The 27,806-nt window shown below is 41.3% G+C and overlaps 1 long non-coding RNA gene across 1 annotated transcript in view; it reads left to right on the top strand.

Annotated features, from left to right (window-relative positions):
* Window positions 1-7,256: 7,256 nt before the first annotated feature.
* LOC144930853 (uncharacterized) overlaps window positions 7,257-27,806 on the top strand; it is a 220,602-nt gene continuing 200,052 nt past the window's right edge. The window contains exon 1 of the long non-coding RNA XR_013636309.1: window positions 7,257-7,323. This is a non-coding gene — a long non-coding RNA (uncharacterized LOC144930853). The remainder of the gene's footprint in view (window positions 7,324-27,806) is intronic.

Raw genomic sequence — 27,806 nt, 5'->3', positions numbered from 1 at the left:
GTGCACTTGCATTCCCCTCCAAAGTTGTCCCCTGTAATTAGCTGGCTCCATCGGTTTTGGGCCCCTCTCCTTTTCTGAGGGTGGGCCATTGCTTGTTCAGTAGGGCTTTTTTTGGCGCTCTCCTTGCTTGCAACAATGGGCAAATAAGCTATATTCACAACCTGCACCGACCGCTCCCTATGGTAAGGGTGGGATGTTGCCAAATATTGCTGCTGAAAGTCTCTAAGGCTCTTGAGCCAGTACCCTGAGGCAAAGGTTCCCCAATATTTTTGCTGAGACACCCCCTCCCATGGGAGTCACATAACGGCCCCCCCCCACACACATGCACACTCCTAACTTCTACCTGTCTGGAGCAGAAAGTGACTTATCAATGGAAGCAGGTGACTCATTCCCTGGGTGGTAGCAGGTCCTGGCTGGCTCCATCCTTGGAGGAGCACAGGGTTGCATGGTGCAGAGAGGACCAGGGTTCCTCTCCCTCTGTCCTCTCTGCCCAGAGCCTCTTGCTCTTGAGGGTTTAAAATATGCAGGACTGTAGCTTGCTGAGTTCCCAGGCCAGGGTAGGGCAGCAGTAGGAAGAGTGTGTGGGACTCCCCAGCAGTTGGGGGATAGGGAGTTAGCAGGACAAGCAGTAGGCAGCTGCAGGGGTGCAGTGGGGCTGAGCACCCCACTCAATGCTGAGGACTCTGCATGCTCCCCCACAATGCTGGCCTGCCTTGGCTTTGATATCTGGCTGGCCACAGCCCTGAGCCTCATCTCATGCCCCCCTGATAACCTCATTATGCCATCCCAGGAGGGTGCACCCGCAGTTTGAAAACCAATGCCTTAAGTGCATTCTCCCCTTAAGTGCTAGTGTTGTACAATTTCAAGAATGAGGCTTGCTTTCTGGTAAGAGAAATTTACTGACCTTTCTGGAGTTTACACAGGCAGGGTCTTCTATCTTTTGTACACACAGGTAAAATCTGCACACACTGCTCTGTCTTCTTCAAACTCTTAAAAGAAGATAAGGCCCTTAAGCAGAAGGCAAACTCTAAAAATATACCAATTAAACAAGTATTAAGGCAGTCTCCAAATTCAACTCTAAATGCAATATTCTGCAATATAAAATCATTTCAGCAATTATAATTATTCCCAGATCTTCACACTAACTCATATACATACATATTGTCCTGACATAGGTTTGCAGCCAGGACCTTCACAACCTCAACACACATTCCTTTAGCTATAGGCGTAACTGCTATGGGAAGCATGCTGTTCTCCTCAGTGAGGGAACAGCTAACCGCGGCCACTGGGAGCTGCGGGGGGCCGTGCCTGCGGATGGTCAATGTCAGCACAATGTCTTGTGGCCCGCAATCAGCTTACCCTGATGGGCCGCATGCAGGCTGCAGGTTGCCCACCACTGCCATAAAGGAAGACAAGACGTATACTTTTGCCAGTAGGTTATACAACTATTTGTGAAATAGCACTGGATTGTTGTGTATCTGGATTCCTGCCTCTGAGAGCAGACTACGGTCTAGTGTTTAGAAACAGCATTGCCAAGCATAATGATGCCCCTCTTTGTATCATCTGTAGGGACTAAATCTGAGACCTTAGAGCATGAGCCATTACCACATGAGTTAAAGGAGCAGGTTTACTAGCATGGAGGCAGTAGCAGACTCATAAACTTATATATGTGCTATAGCCACAACAGGCGTAAAGAGCCACACTGTGTTAATATGGGTTACACCAGGGATCAGCAACCTTTGGCACGCTGTCCATCAGGGAAATCTGCTGGCAGGCCGGGATGGTTTGTTTACCTGCAGTGGGCCGATCACAGCTCCCCCTAGTGGCGGTTTGCTGTTCCCAGGCCAACGGGGGCTGCAGGAAGTGGCAGCCAGCACATCCCTTGGCCCACGCTGCTTCCCGCAGCCCCCATTGGCCTGGAACGGCGAACCGTGACCACTGGGAGCTGCGATCGGCTGAACCTGCAGACGCCGCAGGTAAACAAACTGGCCTGGCTTGCCAGCGGATTTCCCTGACGGGTCGTGTGCCAAAGGTTGCCGATCCCTGGGTTACACAAACACACATACATAAGACTTGGGTCTGTCAATGCTTATCTCTTATATAGCGCTTTTCGTCAGTAGATCTGTAAGTGCTTTCTAAAAGAAGGAAGTATCAGTATCCCTGTTTTACAGATGGGAAAACTGAAGGGAAGTGACTTGCTCAAAGTCATGTAACCCGTCAGCGGCAGATCCAGGAATAGAACCTAGATCTCTGCAGTCCTATTCTTTATGCAGTAAGCCAAGGTTCTGTTCTTAGCTTGGCCTAATGTCAACTTGTGCAACTTCTGAGTTAGCTTCTTTGTAGAACAGGTAAATAATAGACACCTCCCACTCAGGTAGGAATAGGAAGTCTTGGTTAATAAGGGTTGTGAAGCACACAGAAAGAGTAACAGTGGTCAGAGGAAGGTTTGGGACTGGAGCTGGCAGCCTCTTAATCTGCAGCTTAGTGCCCATACCCCTAAGCTATAGGATATTGAGCATTAGCAACTTTTTCCCTCTTTCCCTTCCCCCCCTCCCCACTGCATCCCACCCCTCCCCCCAAAACATGACATGTTACCAGTTCTGTGGGAATTCAACAGTGACACATGAAATGTATGATGTGTGGCAGGTTTGTAGCATGATCCCCTTGCAAACTCTGTTACAAATTCTTGTAATGACTTTTTCTCTCCTGATTTGGCAAAAACATTCCACAAAATCCATCATATATTCCTTGCTTATTTCACTCTTCTCCTCTCCCTCCGCTGCCCTCCCTCTCCAAAGAATTATATTTCCTTAAACTTTCAAGCATTCAGTATTTAATCCATTTTAAATGCTACAGTTAGAGCTGGCACAAACATTTTTTCCCCCTCTCTATGGAAAATTTTTAGACTTTTTTAGCAAAAAATCAAAAACTGGCTGAAAACTGAAAACTTTGATTTGGAAATTCTGCCACAATGCATCATGGGAGTTATAGTTCAGATTTCTCATGTCCCCGTTCTTCCCTATGGAGTGGGCTCCCTGGCAGATGACATCTCCCATGGTGCATCATGGTCTCACTTCTTGCTGAGCCACTGTGGTGCACCATAGGAGCTCCTGGCAATGGTGCATCAGGGCAAATGTAGGCTAGCTGAGGAAACTTTTTAGTTTGGAGCTGAAAATATTTTGGTGGGGTTTTTATTGAAATTTTTAAAATTTTCTGCAGAAAATTTTTTCATGAAAAATTTCATTTGTCAAAAACTCAATTTTCTGTTGAACAGTCTTGATAGAAAACTTTCAATCTGCCTTAGTTATAATGCTGCCTGATAACTTCCTAATACTTTCATGGGGATTTGGAAATGAGCAAAAGGGTAAGTTCTGTAGTTGATACACAGGTATGGGAGATGAGATATGGCTTCTATTCCTGGCTCTGATGTAGACTTTCTCTGGGACTGTGGGTAAATCAACTAAACTCTTTGTGCCTTAGTGCCCCCTTTTGTAAAATGGGGGAAATCATGTTTTTCTACCTCACAAGGGGGTTGAGAAGATTAATCCTATAATATTTAAAAAGCACTTGGTGATCCTTTGATGGATAGTGCCATAGAAGTGCAAAGTAAACAATAAGTTTTTTATCCTGTTTGTTAGTTTCTGACAATATGCATGTTGTTTCATCAAATAACTTTATACTGGCTAAATCCCAACTTTAGTGGACTGGCTTGTGTATATGCAATTCACTGCAATATGCTTCTCTGAATGCACATTTTTGATCTTTCTAAATAAGATAGAGAACATCTTGGGTAGGAGAATGACAGTGAAATAATTTAAGTGGTGTTGGGATGATAAATACATTTAAATAGAGCCGCTTTGAACATTTTCTACTAACCAAAATTTTTTTTTGGATTGGGGAAAAAAGCCTTCAACTGAAACAAAGTGAGTGAGATAATATCTTTTGAATGGACCAACTTTTGTTGGTGGAAAAGACAAGCTTTTGAGTGTCACTTTGACTGAAACAAACATTTTCACAAGACATTAACACTAGGAAAAGGTGGGGAAAAAGTAAAGTTAGAGAGCATGCGTGGGGCGGGGACCATAATAATTGTAAAGTGAGAGTGGTTCAATCATCCACCCCCTATCAAATCAAAAATTGTGTTTGAAAATTTTCAGAATGATTTTTTTTTGCCTAAAATCCAAAATATTTAATGGAAAATTTCAAATATCTTTTCAAATTTTTCAGTGAAATATACTTTCCAGTTTTCAACCGGCTCTAGTAAAATTGTAAGTATCTTGCAGTCATTTGGTAGCATATCAGTGTTTCATTTGCATCTCACTTGATGGAGGAGTTATAAAATTGCTACTAAAGCTTCTCTTGATTTCAAATGGTAATCAGTTGTTCCACGAGTTAAACCACCCAGAAGTGTGTGCACTACAGTGGTGATACTTAATGCTGGTCTTGACAGCCACCAGTGGCCCTTGCTAGCCTCTCATGTGGCTTTGTTATAGTGTTTGACTCAGGCTTTGGCTTCACTGCCAAAAAGGGTGGTTTTTTTTACAGTGAAATTAATGAAATGTGATGGCTATTCTGTTATAAAATCAAAGCGGAGACAAGACACTTGTAGTTTTACTACAAGGTAGCTAGGCAAGGTTACCATATAACCCAGCCCATGGTTCATCTATCTCACTGTAGTAAAAATTACAGGTGCTTTCTCTCGACTAGGATTTTATAGTGGCATAGATAACACATTCGTTATCCTGCTATAAAAAAAACCCCATACCAGAAAACAACACTTTTTTTTTGTAGTGAAGGTGTGGCCTAAAGTATCATGTAAAGCCCTGATCTTGATATGGTAGTGAGCTCTAGCAAAATGTCTGTCTATGGTACTTATATGGCTCCCATTGCTATAGTTTTTGAGTGCTTATAATCTTTAATATATTTATCCTCACAAAACCCTTGTGAGGCGAGGTAGTGCTATTATTTCTGTTACACAAATGGGTAACTGAAGCAAAGAGATGCTAAGTGACTTGTCCAGGATCACCCTGTATGCTTGTGGCAGAGCAGGGATTAAACCCAGGTCTCAGGCTACTGCCCTAACCAACATACCATCCTTCCTCTATCTACAGTTAAAACAGTCTGCTGGGTTACCTTTGTATTTGTGCTGATGCTGTCTAATGTAAGGTAAAACTGTTCATATTGCAAGCTGCTTGGATAAATGCATTGACTATTTATAATAAACCTAATACATGCAAGTGCGTTCCAAGTACAATCCAGCTTCAATTGTCCAAAGTGGGAAAAGATACTGAACAAGTGAGTAAATTGAGGGAATTTTGAACATATTTAGGAGATATCAGGAGCCATGACTGTCTTTTGGATAACAGGGAGTTTCACATCATCAAGGTTGTACTTGTGTAGTTCTGTGGATGAAATCCTGGCCCCCTTCAAGTCAATGGGAGTTTTGTCATTTGACGTCAGTGGCCCAGGATTTCACTCTTTGTATCTCCAACTGATGACAAAAAGTGATTCTTTCTTTTTTTGAAAGTCGAATGCCACTGTTCTAAAGTGATCATCACTCCCTCTTAAGCTTAGGAAGCTGTGAGGAGAATATACTTGTGAAGGCATCTGTCTAGAACATGTGTACTTCACATGTTATTTTGCACAGTGCATAAAATAACAAATTAACTCAGCTGAAAGAAATGTGTCAAGGCCTCCTGTCTCTAGGAGGGATGCTCCTGCCATATAACTTAGTTGTCCAATTTCTGCTTAATTAGTGAGCTTTTGTATAGAAAATGTACCTGCTCAGGGGAGATGATAGCTGTCCCCTGTAGTTTGATTACATATTGAATGCCTATTACATGGCATCTTTCTGCTTGTGGTGGTGGTGTTGTTGTTGTTAATCCTTTTTGTGTGTGTATGTGGCTATTAAAAGTCCTGCATTAGCGTGGTTACTCGGGAATGAAATTACTGGAACCTTGTCGAAGAAGAAGTACATGGAAGGTTTTAAGGCAGAACATTTATCTACAGCTGAAAACAAATAGCTTTTAATGTGTCCATTTGTCCAAGAAGGGAAAAGAGAATTATAGACCAGAGCTCCTTTTTTCTCGCCATTTCTCTTTCTCTCTCTCTCTCTCTCCTCTTTTTCTTTTATACAGTTTATCACCCATAATTTCAGGATGTTTTGTTTCTTTAAGCTGTTTTATCTCTAGGCTTATGAGGTCACTCATGTGTGAATTCTTTTGTTAGTCACCTCACCTTTTGCCTTGATGATAGAAAATTGATCAGGCCTAAAGTACAAGTTCAATAGACAACCCCCTTGGTCCTTTGTCTAGGAGAATAGCTACCATTGAAGGCCATGAGCAGGTTGCTATTAATATGACAGCCTGCTCTATCTCCCACTGTAATTTATAATGAAATACCTAATCTCCATTATTTTGATCCAAGCAGGCGATCCCATGAAAAAGTCTTTTCATCCAGTTCCCAATGGCAGTTACATGAGAAATGGCAAACCAATAATTTTTGTCAAGTTTTTTAAGCCAACAGAAATGCTTTTCCACTGCTACAGTTTCAAAAGGCACAGATAAAGCTCATTCACTGAGATGAATGAAAAAGCCATCTGGGGTTTTTCTTTTTGACTTCCTTTCCTTTTCTCCATCCTTGTAATCAAATTTGAGCAAAATCAAATGGGGCTTTCTATGAAAGTACCTTTTGTTGATCTGAACGAGCTGGTAATTTACAAAATACCCTTCTTTTGTGAGGAAGGCTACAGAAAAAATGAATCAGTAGCTTTTAAAGCTGGGCCTTGGTGGGACTCTAAATGCAGTGAAAGCAGTCTGTGTTGAGAGATTGAAATGCATTTCAAAGCCAGGCCTGAGTCAGGGTACAAGGAAGAACAAACCTATGGGCATTTTATAGGAAGAAAAATGTGAATGGAAAGGGAAAGAGAGAGAGAGAGGGAAAAATGTGGATAATACATTAATCATTATTTTGGAGATTCGGTCTTCCTTACTGACATACACTGTGTAACTAGTGATATAGAACTTGGATTTTTGGTCTATTCACGGTGTCCCAACATTTTGAGTCTTTCACTGTTTTAAAGTTTGGGAGTCATGGATCCTTGAAGACTGCTGGACTATGTTTAAATATATATATTTTTTTCAGCTTTACTTTTTTACCTTGCCTGTGGAATATTTTGAGAAAAAGAACTTGCAGAAAATCTAGAGCTTCTCTTCAGTATATTAATATTTATTATTTTATTGTATTTCTGTCTACCAGATTTCCTAGTGGTTACTGTTTCCCATTGTTTCAAAACCAAAGGACAAAGTGGACATCTAACGAATAGTAAGTTTGTGCATTGTTTTTATTAATATTTCATGTTAAATCTAGTGAAGCTGAAAGGATTAGATTAATTGCAAATGCCATATTGCTAACACTGCTGTTATGCAGCAGTATGCATTTATTAATATGTAATATACCAGTTCTGATTGAACTGTTTCTATATCCTTGTTTTTTTTACTATAGCTGCATGCTTTTATAGCAGTATTGGTAATAGTACTGATATATTACATATATATACAGAGGATAGTACAGCATGTGAAAATGCCTCACATGGAGTTATGCATAATTGTGCAAACCTAGTCCATAGTTTTATTCTTCTCACCTTTACAGACTTGCATAGATTGCTAAATTGCTGCTCACTTCTCCACTTATGTGTTTATGGATATCAATACATTTTTAAAAGAGCTTTCTGACGGCACATGATATAAGCTTGCTGGCAACAATTATTGTTTCTCCTTTACAACAATCCACAGACACAGTGGAAATTCTGATGTTGGAAACTTATTGGTTTAGTCTGTGTTTTATATTATACACTGGAGAAAATGTATAAATGTTACAGCCTATCAAAGATCTTACCATTAACACTTTGCAAGTAAAATGTGAAAAAAAAACTGCACTGATATTTAATTATACCTAGGTTAATGAAAACTTTAAGTGAGTTGAATATCTTGATAATATTTCAGTCATGAACTATTCTTTGGTTTGGATGAAATGGTATGAAGTATATTTTGTGTTGTTTTCATGTTTTGGTTGGCAATCGTGAATACATGTGTGTAATATTGTGACATCAACTTAGAAAGCATATTATGGGAAGTCATACATGGTGAACATTTTCTGTCCTTTTGTGGTCTTTAATATTACCAAATCATCAGAGGAACCATGTGCAGTTTATCTAGATCTGGTTTAATGGATGATTAGATTCCAAATAATTTAATAAAGGTCTTCTAAAGTGCTTGCTCTATCTTATCAGACATCTCCAATCCAATCAGATTGTCAGGAAGTCACTTTCATACCTGAATATATTTTCCACTCCTAGTTCCTTCTATCCCTTTTCAATTTCCTACAACATTTATCATCTCACATGGTTTTGAGCCATTTGCTGCCTCCTAATGACTGACTTATAAAACAGCAAAAATGGTATATTTCTAAGAGGTTTTTTTGGAAATAGTTAAGATCTGCAGCAGTGACAGTCTGTCACTCTTCATACTTCTTGACTTGAAAGAAAAGAGATACATGAAATTAATAGCTACGCTATCTAATATGATGTTGGATCATCATGACTTGTCGATTGAGGAGATACAATAGCTATTGTAGTCTCCTCATACTCTTATGTGAAGGTGGTAAATAACACTGGGGGGGAGGCCTGCTAAACCCAGGGTTGTGAGTTCAATCCTTGAGGGGGCCATTTAGGGATCTGGGGCAAAAATTGGGGATTGGTCCTGCTTTGAGCAGGGGGGTGGACTAGATGACCTCCCGAGGTCCCTTCCAACCCTGATATTCTATGAAAACTTCCCTATTCACTTTCTCCACACCATTCATGATTTGGAGGGGAGGGATAGCTCAGTGGTTTGAGCATTGGCCTGCTAAACCCAGGGTTGTGAGTTTAATCCTTGAGGGGGCCATTTAGGGATCTGGGGCAGAAATTGGGGGATTGGTCCTGCTTTGAGCAGGGGGTTGGACTAAATGGCCTCCTGAGGTCCCTTCCAACCCTGATATTCTATGATTTTATTGAATAAGTGGGAAAATTTCTTACAATTATGTAATCTTGGATAAATTTAATTGACTTATTTTGCTTTGGATAGAATCGCTTATAACAAAAGAAGATTTGCTCTACAAAAGTGGCTTATATATTGACAATCAAGAATGTTTGTTTATTTTGGCAAAATTATGGACTTAAAATTCACTTGTCTCCTGGCTTTTTAGATAGTTTGAGTCTGTTTAGCCCCCCTCCACACATACCTTTTAAAACAGTATTAAGATATAGCCTCCATAAATTAATGTAGCAGAGAGAACACATTTCAGTTAAGTATTTAATACTGAAGACAGTATTAAAACAAGATAGTGCTGTCTCCATGGTATTACCTGATCTCAGGGATTGTCTTCTTATGTGCACAGCACACAGCACAATGAAGCCCCCATTCTGCTTGGGAAGTTTGGGACCTATCACAATACAGATAAATAAAGAATAACAACATTTACATTTCAACCTTGGGCCATATAGTTGGAGGCAAAGGTTCTCCCCATGCTACTTTTTCCCTTTTATTAACTTGCCTAAGGTTAAAGAGTGGAGCAGAGTTTAGAGCAGAGGACTACGCCTCCATTCAGTGTTTCTCATCCTGACTCTGCTACTGACTTTTCGTGTGACTCTGGACAAGTCTCCTAACCTGTCTGTGACTCGGTTCATCCTTCTGCATAATGGTTATAATACCCACTTTGCATTAATATTTGTGGGTTAATATCTGTAAAGCACTTTGGTCCCCTATCTAAGGATCTCTATCTTTCAAGATGTGGAAGCCCTCTATCTGCCATTGCCTTAAATGAGAATTAAGGGTGTTTAGCATCTTGTGAGATCAACTTCGTGGATGGCCCTACTGAAGCATTACTCTAGAACAGCTTTTGTAATAAAGATGCCCTGCATCACCTGTTGCTAATACTCTTATGGATAAGGGATTCTTGGCAACAGAATGGCCTAAACTTTCAGACGAATGTGCATGCAGTTGTTTGCCTAATTTTCATGCATAATTAGCACATTCTTTTTAATATACAGTATTGGCCTTTCAGAAGAGAACCATTGTAATAGCAAAGGGAGGGGAAAAGAAGCTATGTTAAAAAAGTAACAAACTACCTCCCTTGGAGGACTTATAGTCTGAGAACACAAACCAGTTTAGTTCAAACAACAAGGAAATGCATGCTGTGGTGAGTGGTCTCGTCATATAGTAAGCCCAATAGTTAGGGGGGCTGCCAGCTTCATTGAACTACATTGTATATATCGGTTGTTGATCAAATTTGACCCCTGCTGAATTGGGATGGGATGGAGCAGAGTATTAAATTGCACCTCAGCAGCCTAAAACCCCCAATGCCTTGATGTTTCTAGCCACTGAAGCAGCAAGAGATGGGGCAGAAGAGGATAATTCCAGGGCTTCATGTACCCTCCAGGGTCTGGACTCCCTACAAGAAATGTTTCCTTCAGGCTGAATTCTTCACAGTCGCTGAGATTATTTAGGGCCTCCTACCCTATCATGGTGAATGTAGGTGGGGTTGCATGATGCTGCTGGCCTGCTCCTTATGAAAAATGCTCCCAGGAAGAACCATTTCAAAATTGGTAAAGTGCCTCTTCAAGTATTGTTGGTTTTGATTGTTCCTTAAAAAGGAAAAGAAGGGGCGGAAAAGGGGCAGAAAGTAATGGAAACAGGGCAGGAGTAGGGTAAACATGAAGTAATGGGAAGAGGTACCCAGAGTGATGAGGAAATACTGAGATGGGTAAGGGCTCTTAGCACTTTAATGTCCTCTAATCCCAGAACTTCTTTTGGAGGTCCTCACCACCAACTGGATTCATTGACATGGAGCTACGTGCTTTAGGCACTGTGAAGTGGTTGGCTGGGTTTCCATTATCCAGCCAATAACAAGGGCTTTTTTAAACTTGATTTTATCAGCACATCATTGACACCCTTCAATGGAAACAGATTAATAAAAGAAATATAAGCTTTTTTTCTGCTAACTGCAGTATATGTTGGCCAGAACACTGGTAAGTTAGGACTTGTTTCTGGGATGTGGGATGCAGAACAGTGGTTCGGAACAACTGGGGCAAGAGGTCCGCATAGTGAATATAAAAATTGTTCTCCAGCATGACCCACATACTCCACTTTTCTCTAACATGACCTCATGTTAAAACAGCCCCCCCCCAAAAAAGTTTCAGGAACTCCCCTCATAGTTTTGAGTCCCCTTCCCTTTTCATTTAGTTATAAAAATGGGCAGATGTTTGCAGCTGCCAGGTGGGGAACACATGGCATAACCTAACGGCCTATCCCTGTAATACAAGAAGAGGCACCCTTGCAGATTGTTTGTAGATTTACTTATGTGATATTATGTAACATATGCATTTCCTCCAGTCAAGGAGTGAGCCGTACACGAAATAACAGCACAGTTGCAAAATGGACTTGAAACTGCATTAGAATCATAGAATATCCAGGTTGGAAGGGACCTCAGGAGGTCATCTAGTCCAACCCCCTGCTCAAAGCATTAATTGTAAATGATTATATCAGATGCTAGAACAGTGATGCAAACAATTTTTAAACTGGCAAAACTGACTAGGTTGGTAATCAAGTTCTCATGGAAAAAATATATTTGGAATTTTTGCCCCATTCTCTTTGCTACAGTGAAATGACATTTTGCCTATGTTTAAAAACCAGAAAACAAAAAAGTTTACCTGGCAAAACTATGTAAGGCCTGGATCTTAAAGGCCTTGAAGACCCATATCTGAAAAAACTCTTACAAAACCATTTGGGGTGGGAGGAGGGTAGGTTGTGGCTCTTCATGGTCTCTGGGGCCATTTTATTTATTTCCACATGTCTGGTTGGCTAGTCGAGTGTCAGGTGACACCTACTGAGGATGGAGTCATGTCGTTCGTGACAGTATGACTCTCAGAAGCTAGTGATTTTATATTTAATCTTTTGTAAACACTGTTAAACAATTATTTTATGGCCAGCTCTACAGTCCCTTAAGAAGAGGGAGGATGATGCAACATATTCTCCTTTTTACCAATAGAGTCCTGTTAAGAATTGCAGTTCAAATAAAATATCTCGGTGTCTTCCTCTCAGGCTGTGTCCTTTGTTTGAGTTAATAGAACTCACCAAAATATGAAGTACAGACTACAGGAAGTACTTATGTGGCCTCCATCAGCATAGTATCTGAGCACCTCACAATTTTTAATGTATTTATCCTCCCAGCACTCCTGTGCAGTAGGGAAGTACCATTATCCCCATTTTCTAGAAGGGGAATGGAGAGGGTTAGTGACTTTCCCAAGACTATACAGGAAATCTGTGCTAGAGCAGGGACTTAACCCAAGGTCTCCCGAGTTGTAGCCTAGCGCCCTTAGCCAGTGGACCGTTCATCTGACCCTGACTCTGTAAATAAACATTTTAACTGTGTTTCTGTGTTGACCTGCTGTACCTTGGTGTACCCATAAAGTTCCCAAACAGTGCAGCCCCTCCAATATGGGAAGTATGTCATGGGTGTGCCAGTTTTTCTGCTTCTCTGAAAGAGAGTGAGTGTGAATGTAATAGCATCACCAGCAACATGATGTGAGACCTGAACTGTAATAGTTAAGATACTGAGATAAAAAGGAAGAGGTAGACTCTGCTTGCGGCAGGAATTACTGCTTCCTTACAGGCTGGCTGCTTGTTGCATGATCGACCTGCAGCCTAGTCTACTCTAACTGGTGCAGAAAATGAATGTGTGAATTCAGGAGAATACCATCGTCAGGCCACTTGCAGAGCGTGATGTGATTTAATGCTGTTCCCTAAAAGATATTTCTGACTCTTTGCCACCTGCCATATCTCCCAAGATGGGAGTTAACCCATTTTACATGCCAAATACTGGAAAAGGATGTGTGTGTATTTATGAAGAAGTCCCTAGTATTATTCAGTGGCATTCACTCTCTGGGACAGGTGGAATTTTAAATTTTTAGGATCCAGAACTGTACTAATCTACTTAATTCCTGTCATTAATGTATTATGTGCTCTGTCAGCCATTCTGAGACCTTTAACTCCTAATAGAATGATCTTATTTCTATGATAGCTTGTTTGCACATAGTTTTTCTATATTCTTCTAACTGGCTACTAATATCAGTTTTAGATATTAATGCCTATAAACATGATTTTGCTTTCCAATAGTCTCTCTTCTTGACCCAGTCCTAGTTCATAAGTTCAGTCTTTATGGTTTGATGGACCAACACCTTGTAATGGTGATTGTTTCCCATCTTAGAGGAACTGATCTGGGCAAATTATCCTGGGCTGGGCACTGGCTAAAAATTGTGATGTAGGTTGATTATATGATGAAAAGAAGTGACCCTACTGTCTGAGTGTTATTACTTGGCTTTACAGTGTTGGATAGTGGAACAAAAGATCCTTGAACCACTGTTGCTGCTGTGTTGTTGTGTACCTACACTCATGGGCAGGGAGGAAGCTGTGGCAGGTTGCAATCTCCGTGTGTAGTTAAAAAAAGAAAAAAAAAGAGAAAAAACGACAACTCAGGAGCAAGTTGGAACAAAAGGTTTAATTTCTAAGATGTATACAATTTTGATTGAAAAAGATGTGGATAAGAAAACTAGCCAAATGGAAAGATGGGAGAGAGAATTGGACAAAGAAGCTGATCTGGATGAATGGGTCTCTATATCTTCAATTTGTGTAGCTCATAAAGAAAATATTTATAAATGACTGTGTGGGTGGCATTTGGCTCCAGTTAAAACCCTTCATATCTTTGCTACATACTTGCATGTGCGGCCTGGGAATTTGACGGTTTGGGGAGCATAGTATTAAAGAGATTCATCTTATGACAAAATGTCGGCTTCCTAGAGATCCCCTGACCTTCTTGCTTAATGCTCCAGTCAAGGATCTACATTTTAAACAGAGCAAGAAGTTTCCTTTTTTACTATTTGTACTAGACTTTGTATTGCACATCGTTGCAAAATGTGACCCCTCCTCCGATAGAATTGTGGTATAGTAAAATAGGGGCAGTCATAGAATCCTAGAGTATTAGGGTTGGAAGAGACCTCAGGAGGTCATCTAGTCCAACCCCCTGCTCAAAGCAGGACCAACCCCTACTAAATCATCCCAGCCAGAGCTTTGTCAAGCCGGGCCTTAAAAACCTCTAAGGATAGAGATTCTATCACCTCCCTAGGTAACCCATTCCAGTGCTTCACCACCCTCCTAGTGAAATAGTGTTTCCTCATATCCAACCTAGACCTTTCCCACTGCAACTTGAGACCATTGCTTCTTGTTCTGTCATCTGCCACCACTGAGAACAGCCTAGCTCCATCCTCTTTGGAACCCCCCTGCAGGTAGTTAAAGGCTGCTATCAAATCCCCCCTCACTCTTCTCTTCTGCAGACTAAATATAATGGAACAGTTTTCCCACCAAGTAGGTACACAAGAGAAGAGCCAAAAAGAGGAAAAGCATTTAGAAATTTGGTCACCCTTTTTAGTGTGTTCAGAGGAAGAGGGCTCTGCAGCCAGCAAGTCAGAATCTTTAGCCAGGTTCTTTTGAATATTAACCTGATCCTGAATAAGTAATGTATGATGTAGTATGTTTACATATTATTGTAACTTTGCATTAATAAACAGTTATGAAGGTCTCCCAAAACCAAAGGTATTTTGTTTCCCAGGAAGTCAATTTCTTGCTACCTGGCAATGTGCAGCAGAAACTGGAGGGGTAGATAGGCAGTGTGTATAGTCTATCAGAAGCTGCAATGGCCTAACAGGTTGACAAGCTTCAAGACTTTAGACAGGAATGCCGTGTTCTTCTGTTAAACCACACCAGGCTTTGGTGCTACAACTCTGCATTGATATCCAGGGTAACAATTGCTCAGTTGTGCTGGCAAGTAGGTGCAGTTAGTTGTAACTTGCTTTTAAGAAATGTGGAGTGTCTTTATGGGTAAGAAGTGATCCTGGCATGAATCCACGGGAACACCCACGCTGTGAGAGAAAGCTTAGGCTACAGTTTATGATGAGGTTGTTTTGAATTACAAGTAAAGTCCCAGGAAGATGGGTGAGTTTGGACACTATTAAGTTGGGGTCTGTATACTCTGTTGTGGATAGGGTAGAGAGTCAGACTGTTTTTAAAATAACCCCAGGTTGCTGCACATAGAATGTATAGAGACGTGGCTCTTTAGGCCAAGAGAGCTGCATATAAGTGAACGGAACTTTGCAGCAGATTATAATGGGTCTGAAATGCTCTTTCAGTCTCCCTGTTCACTAAAGGTTGTGTGAACTGCTAGACATGCCCTGCTGATGTGATCCCCCTATGGAAGTCTACTGTCAGACCCAAATATCTCTGGTACTCTGTTCCCCAAAGTGATACTTATTTCAGTAGTTAATCATGCATGGGGCTATAGCTGTTTTTGACAAGTTTCTGTTGCTGGCCAAATTTCCCAATATTGGGGCTTTGTGCAAAGTGACACTATATCTGTAATTTTGCCTCTAGATTTTGAGGGAAAAGAAAAATATTGCATTTGCAACTCCCTTCTCTGCTTAGAAACTAAAGAAGAAGGATGATCCAGTAGGTAAGTGTTAGCCTGGAATTTGGGAGACATAGATTGCTATTCCCTGCTCTGCCACAGACTTCCTATATGACCTTGGGCAAGTCATTTAGTCTCTCTCACTCTGCCTCAATTCCCCATATGTAAAATGGGGTTAATAGCACCTCCCAACCTCACAGGGGTGTTTTGAAGACAAATACATTAAAGATTGAAAGGTGCTCAGCTATTACAGTCATGGGAGCCATATAAGTACTTAAGATTGAGAGAAAGTACACCAGCCTCTTGGTATGTTATCAGGGACTGCAGGTCTTGAACCCTGGACCGAAGGGCTCTTAAGTGCCAGGGCACTCAAAGCTGCCACATAGTGACCTACTAATGCTTGTCAGAATAAAAGCTGAACTCTGACAGAGGACTACAGTCTTGGGAGCTGATTGGCAGAACGGTGGAGGTCATGATTAGTTCCCACCTTCCATTTAAACCATGCACAGGACCAGGAAGTTATCCATGCAACTAGGTTCCCTTTGCTTAAGACAGCTTCCCCTGCAATACCTGGTTCTACTGTCTGACTCTGATCTTTTGGTAACCTGATCCTGCCTGCCTCCTGACTCTCAGTGTTGACATCTGGCCTGCTTCAGACTCCAGCTTCTTGGTATCTAACTCTTGACTTCTGCTCTGACCATTAGTCAGAAGGCTTACTTTCCGGTTCTGACATACATCTCTTGGGTAAAAAAAGTGAAATTCCAAAGGTTTAGTTCCATTTGGATAAACATCCTACATTTTGTACATTTTCCTAAATCCCTGACATTTATAGTGTGGTGCTAATCTGAACAGTAGCTGTGGAAGTCTGGACACTTCTAAAATCAAACCCCTTTATTTATCCAGAGTCAAATCTGCTGACTTGAGTGAAGAAATACGTCTTTGCTATTGCTAGCTCTGCAGAACCAATACACCTCTATGAGAGTTCACTCTCTTGTTTTCTGGTTCGTACACCATCAGTAGGGTAATGAACTCATCTCCAGGTGCAGAGCAAATTTGTGCAAACCCATTGTCTTCTAATGCTGCCCTCTGTTATACTTGTGCTCTTCCACTGACAGTAGTTCCAGCTGGGTGCAACTGAAGGCATAACTTGAAGCCAATGGGGCTGCCTAGTATAACAGGGATGCAGTTGCCTGGTGTAGGTATGCAGAATCTTTATTATTGGGGGTGATGCATGAGTCAGAAAACCCATCATGACTTCCAGATGAGTTTGCAGGGTGGGAAATTGGAAAAACCAGCTCTCTCATTGTAAACTGAGTACACTTCTGAAAGTGTGGGATAACATTAATGTGGAACCCCTAAAGTGCTATGTTTAGAGAATATGACTCTGTCCTTCAAAAACTGGCCCCAGCATCCTCATAACTTTGGTAACTCAGCTCTCCAGATTTTCTGAATAGTCTTCCTTTTGTCCCTCCAGCTGTCCGCAGCAAGCATGCTTGTGTTAATTTATGAAATGTTTCAGATCTCTGAGCCTTCTAAACTTCTTTTGGTGAAAGCCTGGAATGCCCAGCATGCTGCCGAACCACAAGTGCCCAAGATAGAAGCACCAAGAGCCTGTCTAAAGGGGTTGCCAGACATGGTGAAGAGGCAATGATAAATGTTCAGTATGAGCAGTGGGGTAAGGGCTGCAGAATAGGCTGGCATCTGTTTTGACGGGGGAGGTATATTTATATTGAGCCAAATCTGATGATTTGGTTGCAGCTAGGGAGAGGGATGATCAGTCTAGCTGGTTCTTGATCTGGACACACTGATCTGTCTAGTCCTTCTCACAGACTTACAGTCTTCCCTTCTCCCTCCCATCACAGAGTGTTGCAATACTACTGTGCCTTGCCTCTAAACTCCAAAATCCTGGTTGACTAGCGTGTTGTTCTGTAGCCTCATGTCGGCTGGTGGTATTGTAACAAAACCAAGTGCTGCAGATAACAGACAAAATGTTAAATAAATCCCACTTCGAGGATGCTGGGACAATGAACATTGGAAATGGACAAGGCAAGACTCCAAATTTGGCAATAAGTCATTTTAGAATATTTCCCCCCTTTCCTCCAGTTTCAGTGGGCCTGGCCCTATTAGGACAGTAAACCTTTCAGACATAGACAAGGCTGGACTTGAGTCACTTGCATCCTGCATAATGTGCATTTCACCAGCTTTAATTCCTTTTGGGTTGAAGGGGCATAGGGGACTGGGGTTGCAGGATTCTTAGAAGCTTGGGTCAGCATTCGGTGGAAGTCTTATTTGACTTCTGCTGTGGGAACAAGGAAGGGGGGTAGGAATATTGACATTTTTCAAAACAAACCATTGACTGATGATAAACACAAAGTTTTTACCCTGATATTGCTCCCTGCTCTCTGAGGAAACTTGCAAATTTATGGTACTTATCTGACCCCCCAACCATTATTGTAGTGGCTGAGTACTTCACAATCTTTAATGTATTTTTTCCTTACAACACCCCTAGGAGTTAGGGCAGTACTATTATCCCCATTTTACAGTTGGAGAACTGAGACAGAGAGTCTAAGTGACTTGTTCAGTGTCATAGGAGAAGCCTTTGGTGGAATATGGAGGTGAACATAGGTCCCCAAGTCCTATGCTAATTCTCTAACCACAATACCCTTGTAATGTGACTATGTATTACTACTCCCATTTTACAAGTATGAAAAATGAGTTAGGGAACGAAGGGGACTAAATAATTTTTTATCCAAAATGAGAGTTATTTTCTTAATAGGAATTACATAAAAATAGATAAAACAAATATAGAGGTTAAGAAAGAAATTCTGAAATGAAAAGCAGTGGTAACACATAGATTGGTTGGGTAGGAGTGAGCGCAGGAGTTATTGTGCTGGAATACATTGCTCCAGACCTGTTATATCATCCCATTAAAATAAAGAACTAGACATCTGTAATGTTAGAGGGATATTGTATAAAACTTGAGTTATTAATGCGGCTCAAGGCAATGATAACCCATATGCTTTACATCTCCTACCTAAGCAGAAATAACCCATCTATCTATATAGCTATTTACATAGCCCCCATTACAGTCACAGCTGAGTGCCTTACAATCTTTAATGTATTTATCCTCCCAACACCCCTGTGAGGTAAGGGAGTACTCTTATCCCTGTTTTACAGATGGGGAACTCAGGCAGAGAGGTACTAAGTGACTTGCCCAAAGTCACTCAAGAAGTTAGTAGTGGAGTAGTGAATTGAACCTGAGTTTGGTGGCCCTAAATACTGGATTATTCTTTCTTTCTTGGCTCATATAGTGGTCTGCTCATGGGTGGTAGAAGAACCAAGGGCTAGGAAGAAAATCTGGCCGGCACCTGTATGCATTGGGCTGTGAGAATCTGGCCCAATTTAGCTACAAGATAAATTATCCAGTGCCAGAGGAGTCATTAAGGTTTATCAGGGTACCTGTCTCCTACAATTCCATGACTTTAACACCTTAAAACTAATATTACAAAAAGAAAATTCACAGATAATTTTTTTTCAAAAGAAAAGAGAACCCTTTGTTTAAAGAGTATGAAAGGTTGTGACACAAATTAACAAAAGCCTGGGAATTCCAAAGTGTAGACTGCCATTGTCTTGTCTTATCCCAATGGCGTGAACTGAGGATATAGTGTCAGCCTTAACTTTAAATTTTCCTGGCTTCTGTCACTTCATGTCACAACCTTAACATATATTAATAATGTTTTTTGTCTGGCAAGAATAGCTAAAAAGGTTATTTTGACTAGTTTAGTGAAGAAGATGACACTAAAGTCATGGAGGAACTAGAGTTACACTCTGCATTACCAAAGTATGTCAGCAGGAGGCAGGCAGAGATTTTCTGCCTCTTTACAGGAGGTGACACAGAGATTTTGGGTAGGGGAGAAGGAGCAGCTAACTCCATTCTCAAAGAAAGGGAGGGTGGAGAAGGGAGCAGAAAGGAATCTGAAAGCTCAGGGCAGCTCTGCTCACTCCTTTCTCCACCACTCCCGTGAATGAGTCGGTCTGCACTCCCCCCTCTTCCTACCTGCTCTACTGGAATTGCCCGATTCAATGCACTTGGGAGAGTTGGCAACATCAGCTGTCTGTCTGTCTCTCTCTCTGGTGTGGGCAGGGGCGGTTCAAAAATTTAGAAGACAGAGTGGGGTTCCCTCACCTTAGATGCTTCTCTGCAAACAGTGTGATCATAGCAGAACATGTTCCCCTCAGCTCAAGGGTCTTATATTCTCCCTAGGCACAGGATGAGATGGGGAGAGATCTCACCTCTCTCAGATCCTGGGCTTCTCTGGCCCTTCCAGCCTTCCCTTCTTCCTGTCTCTCTTTTAGCTCTCCTCAGCTGATGAGCTGAGCCACCTTGTTAATTGGTTTATCATTTAATCCTGAACCAATTATCTCCCTAATTTTCCCCATGTGGGGATGGTTACCAAGTGCCCAGAGTGGTCAGCCAGTCTAAGGCCACTCTCATTCTGTCACACACTCCCTTGCCTTTCGTTTTCCTTGCAGGGTCATTTCTCCTTCCCCCAAGCTCAGTCTTTCCTCTGGGAGCTACCGTCCCCTCTTGTGGCCGGGGTTGCTTTTAACTGGCTCTCTGGTATTGCTGTGGAAGCTTTCACCATCTTCCAAACACAGTAGCTGCATTCATTTGGGGGGAGGCGGGGTTTAACCCCTACATCTGTCTTTGCCCAGCTTCCTTAAAACCATAGATATCTTTTTGCCTCATTGGGCTTATTCCCTTTTTTTGATGTCTCACCCAGGTTATCCTGGCTTTCATCACACTCAGTTGTCCTGGCTCTGGACATCAACTTTTTCACGTACCATTTCGCCTACTTTCTCTACAAAACCTTGTTCTAGTTTTGGCCACTTTTTATTATCCTCGACCTTGGCAGTTTTCCCCCAGGCCATTGGGTTCCCGGGTTGCCTCTTGAATAGGATGTCCCCTAACCATTTCTTTTTTTTCTATCCCCCCTGTGGGTTCTGGGCCTATTCTGTGATATCTTGCCTGCCTACATTTTCTGGCCATTTGGGTCTCTGGGCATTCCTCCCCTTTCTTAAAGGAAAAGGGCTCCAATTTGTTGTGATTAATACCAGGTGGGGCAAGGCCCTGATAACCCCAACCTGCTTCCATCTAAATGTTCCCCAACTTTCCAGAGGTACTCTGGCCACTGTACAGATTTTTCTCCTCCCGGTGAATACACATCGGTTTTATTCTCTCTCCTGGTACCCTCTGACAGAGTTTTCCCCAGTTTTTCCTGAGCAATCAGGGCCATCCTTTGTTGGTAGTGATAGTGGATGTCTGTCTCAGAGATAGTGCGTGTCTGTTTTGACTGCCCTCAGAGGGTTTCTGTCCAACCACAGAACTCAGTGAAATTAAATTCATATCAGAGCAGTCCCTTTTCAAGTGTCTGGAACCTCCACGTTGGTTACACACAATTTGTGGGTGTACGGGCAAGGGTCTCCTTTTTGTCCTCCCTCTTCTTTCCTGGTGTCTTTATTGTTGGAGGCTCCCCTCCTTTCCTCTTAGGATCATGTCCTCTAAATGGGGATGCCTGCCTCCACAAACTTCTCAGTGAGTTTTACGGCAGCTTTTAAGGTGTCTCTGCACTCAACCCTGCTGACCTCATGGAGACTGTAATAGGTGCTTCAAAATCATGGAGTCCATAACCTCCCCAATTCCTCGGTCGTCTGGCCTCAGTCCAGACAATCAGTAAATTTTGGGCAAAAGTCCTAGGATGTGTCCCCTCTGACCATCTTGCCTACCAAAACTTCTGCCTGTACCTTTCTGGAGACAGCCCTATTTGGTCTAGGATGGTTGCTTTTACAATATCATAACTGGCTGCCTGTGAACTGCTCAGTGTCATGTAAGGGACTTGGGCTTCTCCTGAGAGGTGGGGAGCCGAATGCAGGGCCCATACCATCTTCTCCTAGACTGCCTCTGACACTACCCATTCAAATGTTAATAGAAAGGCATTGGGCTCATCTGTCAGGCCTATCTTGCATGGTTTTTTGCCCACTGCCCAGGTACCCCCCACCTCCAGGAGATTCAATAGCTTTTCCATGAACTGTTGCTGTAACTGTCTGGCTGACGGCAAACTCCTATAGGCTCTGGTGGTGGTGGTCTGTTTGCCAGGATAACAAGGGCTCTTTCTCTTGACACTGGGTCTGTTGGAATTCTTGGGGAGTTTTCTGTAACTCCTCCTGCTGTTCCACTACCCAGTGCATGAGTTCCTCTAGGCTGCCCAGTCTGCCATGCCTTCTCATTGGCTCTCCTCTCCAGCCCTTCTACACTGGAGAGTGGAAGATCCAAGCCCCCACTTGTCACAGGATGGGGTTCCCTTACCCTAGATTCCTTTCCGGAAACAGTCCTCATGCAGAACTTGTGGCATCTCACCTCTCTCAGATCCTGGGCTTCTCTAGTCTTCCAGCCTTCCCTTCTTCCTCTTCCTTTCTTTCTTTTAGCTCTCCTCAGCTGATGAGCTGACCCACTTTAACTGGTTAATCATTCAATCCTGAACTAATTATCAGGATTAACACACAGGGATTCTACGTTTCCCATCCTGAATATCTATCAAATGAGTAGGGGGGAAATATCCTACACGAAGTGCAACAGAATGGGAGAAATTCTAGGATGAGTCTGTTGCTTGATTCTCAGTACATTTCCCACTCCACTCTACCACTCTTTTACTTAGGGCATTGTATGAATCTGAGAACAGTTTGTAGTTTTATGCATAATTTTTGTACATCAACATAACAGAGTTAAGGGGAATTTCCAAGTTTTTATCCAGTTCTGTCACAATGTTCATGATGTCATAATTTTTCTGTATTTCATTTTTTCTTTGACAGTAGCAATAAAAAAGTTGACCAGCAAATAACCCAAACCAAACAACTCCTTTGCTCATTGTACATATTGGTTTGCTTCTGGAGCCCCTAGCACATCTCACCACACTGTATAAATGAAGAAATTAATCTGTAGGTCCAAAACAGTGCATGTCTTATACTCTTGCCCAATGGAAAATCAGACAAACTCTTTCAAATGGGAATTCATTTGGGAAATGGAATAGCAGGTCAGTGTGCACTCAGAATGTCATCTAAATACTGGATAGAAATTTAAGATCCTACAGTGGGTCATCACACTGGTATTTTTCTTTACTTAACCTAGGATATATCTGTGATAAAATATTTTGGACAATATAGGTAGTAAATGCTGTCTTTTTAATGGCACAGCAATGGTACTGTACTTGGTTTGTTGGCATAGCAACAGTATTGTGCTTTTCTGTGCAGCATGCCCAGGAATGGAGGGTGGCATCTGCTTTACTTCTAGACCTATGAGGCAAAGGCAACATGTTTGGGAAATTATGGCTCACTGATTACCAATTAATATACTAACACTATTGTTACAGTTTCAGTGAAATGGGCTTCCCCACCTCCTGTGTTTATGTTGAGGATGGCCTGCAAGATGGTAGCCAGCTAAAGAAAGCAAGTTCACAGGAGGGAAGCGTGATCAGTAGCAAAATGAAAATGATAGAATCATAGGAACACAGGACTAGAAGGGACTTCCAGAGGTCATCTAATCCAGTCCCCTGCACTCATGGCAGGACTAAGTATTATCTAGACCATCCCTGATAAATATTTGTCTAATGTATGCGTGATGTATTTACAATCTACTGGACCAGCTTTTAGCCAGTGCTGGGCTACGAGAAAGAGGACCTATGTTAAGAATACAATAAAGTACTGTCTTTTATAGAGAAAACAATGGATATCAAATACAAGAAATAAAGTAGAATTAAGGATCTGAATTAAACTGAGTAAAGGCAAGAAATGTCTTAGTCTGTTCATATCACTCTGTTGTGCCTTTTTCCGGGATTTTACACATTAAGATTGCCACGTATTACTTAGTATTGTTAATACACAAAATCCTGGCAAAAGGTTGACATTGTAATGGCTCTAAAGGACCCATTTCAATGTAAATCCTAAGGGTCTATCAGTGTGCAGGGGATTTATGTGGGTGAGTCCCATTAATGGTAATGGGACTTATGTGCGTAAATCTCTTCTGCATTGATGGGAAAATAGACTCCTTAGTATGCAAAGTCTCATTTGAAATCAAAGGGCATTTGCATAAGATCCATACGTAGTATGCAACTCAGTGTGTGTTGAAAACAGTATGAAAAGAAATGATACATATTAGCCATTTTTCCATATAAATAAACCAGTTGTTTCCCATCTTTTTAGTGCAAAAGCATTCTTCATCTTATGGATTTAACTTGTTTTAAAAGGAAGCAATATTTACATTAAGAGTCCTCAAAAATTAGAAGCCAAAATGCTTTATTTTTTCCAGTCTGCACAATCACTGTCTGCCCAAAATATAGTTGAACCTATTCAGTTTGGTTGTGAAATTTTGATTGAGAGCTTGCATGACAAATTGCTTTTATAAACCACTCAAAAGGAGATTTAAGGAAGAAAACCTAATAGGCCCTTCACAGTCCCAGTGTCACTGTAATTCCCAAAGTGTTGATTTCATAAGTGTAATAATACTTAAAAAATATTTGAGACAAAACTGGAAAATGTTTTGTACAAACATACTAATCTGACGCTCCAAACAGGTGCTAAAAGATTAGTTGAATATCACTGCTCCTTAATGTACTCGCTCTAAAGCTAAGCGTTTGATGCAAAGATTTAACCTTATGTTGGCAAATGTGTATGCGAACACAGTGGAATCACAGTACCATGTCATCTATCATGTTATGGCATCTGTCTGAAAGTGTAGAAAACATGACTACAGTGATTTCCAGCAGGTGTCACTGTTGGCAAATGTAAAATTAAAACTACCTATTTATAATAGTTTGTCAAATAAAAAAAATCTTTTTGGGGAAGGCAATGTACTTAATTGAAAATGTATCCTTTTTTGTCACAATAAACATGTTTCTTTTTATTCTATTTATATTTGTACTATTCATCAGTTACCATAGGGAGATTTGATTGTATGTGCAGATGATTTTTATGACAAGGTAATAATATTGTATGGTAAATAATACTAACTATAAAGCACTATTCTTTACCACTCATGCTTATTTTTCTGTAAAATATCATTTGCTGATAGATGGTCTGTGGTACTAGAATTGTTTTTAAAAGTTAAATATGACCATACTGTAATTCTGTTCTGTTTCTTGTGATATTTGTTTATTTAAAAGTGGTGAAGGAGAAGACATGTTTGCTGCAGGAATTTAGCATTGAATTAGTTGATTTTGATGTTGTAGGTGAGAGAGTTGCTCTGCAAAACAGGTATCTACTAATGAAGGGGAGAAAGGAAACTGAACTAGGCTAGCTATTGAGACTAGGATGGGTGGGCTACAGAGGTTATGCGTGTGTATCAGAATCTAGCTCTGTGTGTGTGTGTGTGTGTGTGTAAAATAGACAAAGTCAGACTGGATTCTGATACCCTTACCCACCTTAAGTAGTACCTCACTTCAAGAATTAGTGCCATTGATTTCAATGTGACAATTCCCAGATAAGATACTAATCAAGGATATCAGTATCTGACCATAAATGTGTTAGTGCAATAGATCAAACTGAGTATACTTCAATGTTAAGAGATCTATTCTTGGTATCCAGACTGGATTTAACATTTGCTATTATAGATATCACATAGTACACTCTTAGCATTTTCCTAGTGTAACACTATGTCTGGAAATCAAAGTGTGTGTTCCTTATCTTGCTAGCAAATGTATAGTGGAAAATTAAAAGAAAATGTAGGAAAGTGGCTTCAGATATAGGATTCAGGAGGATCATTTGAGTGTCGCTTTACCCTCCAAAATTCCTCTTTGTTGTTGGTTGATTTGTGTGAATTCTGTATCCTAGATTCGAACCACTGTGATCATCTAGTCTGACCTCCTATATAACCTACCTCACTCCCAAGCAGTGTCAGGACTGTCTCTACATAACAACGGTTGCAGGGTTAGGGGGAGATTTTCAGTGACATAAATGAGAGGTGGGTGCCTGAGAGTTGGGCACCTAACTGTCCTTTGTGTCTTTGCAAATCTCCTGCGAGCAACAGACTTTATAAAACCTTGTTATACAAAAAGTTTTTTGTGACATTTTATCTGATTTTTCCCTGGAAAACGGATATGGAGTTGGATATGAATTTGGTCCACCATGGACAGAAAAATCATACTGTATGCTTTTTTCATGGTGGGCCAAAGTCATATTGACAGTAAAGACAGTGACATTGACATAAAGCCAGATTCTTCCACCCTTATTAACAATGGGTAGTACTTTACTCTTCGAATAGTCCTACTGGTGGAAACTGGCCAGTAATAACAATGAAGACATCAGCCTAATGTCACCCTGGTATAATGACATTGAAAGCAGTGGAGTGAATTCATTCTCTAGGGATGAATTTGGCTCAGCATATTTTGGTTTTAGATTATTTTGGTGGGCATCCTCAACTCCTATTTTTGCACTGAGTATGGGAGGAGGAGGTATACCTGAAATGCAGAATAAGCAAACAAAGACACCCCTAGTTCTAGCCCATGAATTGCAGGGAAGTACAATGAATAAATAAATAAAATGAACAAAGGGGTGGAATAAATACTGTAACGTTAGGGCCACATTCAGATTGCTCTGGCAGGGAGAGATGGTACAGGGAGAAGCTGTAATTTGATTGCAGGCCTGGGGAACACAAGTGAGGGGACTGCTAGCACTGCCTGCTGATAGTGCTTGCAGCCCAGAGAAGGGGTAGGAGTGTGTGTGCGTGCCTGTGTGCATTATGAGTGTGGGGCGATGGCCCTACTTGCCTTGAGGACAAAGATGGCCACACTGGGGGAAGTATTGGCTATACCCCTCCAACAGCTGTAGTAAGGGGCGTCTCTCCAAAGCCTCTGGAGGTACAATGCCTCATAGCATTGCACTCGGGGCATCTGCTGCAATCATTTCCTAGTGCTGCTTCCTAGTGATTGTAAGAGGCACAACTGAGCTCTGAACTGTAACTTTCATGCTAATAAACTATAGGCTTTTCATGCCAGTTCAGGAGATTCTGCATAAATAGTGCTCTTACTATGGCAGCTCCCCTTGTCCATAGTTCATATGTGTTACCTCAGGGCATCTTCTAAAAGAAACACACACCACACCGTGATTGTTGACATTACCTTCTATGCATTCTAGAACCACTTAGGAGGATTGCAGTATGTTTCAGATGTTTAAATACCCTGGTAACCTTAGTAGTCCTACACTCTGTTTCATAAAAGAAAATCAACAAATCTTGATAAAAATTGATAGATGTGAAATAGCTTTCTGGTTGCTGTTGAAAGCATCAACAAATTGGTTACATCTATTCTGTTATAGTTGCTATAGTTATGATTGAGTATACTTACTCTGGGTGAATGCAACTCACCACTCTTTTCCTGCCTCATTAACTTTACATATCAACTTGTCCCTGCCCAGCAATTTGTACAGTTTTGTAGCTAATGGTATAATAGACTTAAGAGACTGCACATGTGAAAGTGCATTGTGGGATAAATCAATTTAGAAGTGTCACAAGAAGTTGCAGTTAGGGTGGCCAGATGTCCCGATTTTATAGGGACAGTCCTGATATTTGGGGCTTTTTCTTATATAGACTCCTATTACCCCCCACCCCGATCCTGATTTTTCACACTTGCTGTCTGGTCAGCCTAGTTGCAGTTGAAAGGGGATAGTTGCTTGTTTAATGGAATTAGTGTCCCTCCTAATCTGAATCGACCTGATAATATCTGATTTGACAGTTACTACCTGACATACATTACTGTTTTGCACTGTCCACGTCAAGTTTGTAATCATTATATGCTTCAGCCTGGAAAAGCTGGTCATGCTATTACTAGACAAGGATTTTGAGAACTGAACACTGCACGGAATGAAAATATCTTAAACTCTGTAGATTATGATTCTGTAGTAAAGATTCAGAGATGTTTCCATTGTACCTCTCTCCCCAATCCGCTCTATCATTTTTTGGATACTTCTGTTTACATTCTGTCTGTCCTTCCCGTACTCTCAACCGCACTGTGTTAGTCTCTGAGGTTCCGTTGGAGGAAAAAGTCCACGTTAAAACTCCATTTTCTTTAGGGTGTTTTCATTCTTTACTTTAACCTCCCCTTCCTGATTGTGGGTGGGATTTCTAAAGTTCATCTCAAGAGACACTACTACTCTTGGGCCTGGGAAACCACAGAATTTCCAGGAATGAAATGGGTGGAACGTAGAAG

The sequence above is a fragment of the Lepidochelys kempii genome, chromosome 9, assembly GCF_965140285.1.
Source record: "Lepidochelys kempii isolate rLepKem1 chromosome 9, rLepKem1.hap1, whole genome shotgun sequence".
Classification (NCBI taxonomy): Eukaryota; Metazoa; Chordata; order Testudines; family Cheloniidae; genus Lepidochelys; species Lepidochelys kempii.
The sequence above is the reverse complement of the archived record's forward strand: the minus strand, read 5'-3'. Positions and strand labels throughout refer to the sequence as shown.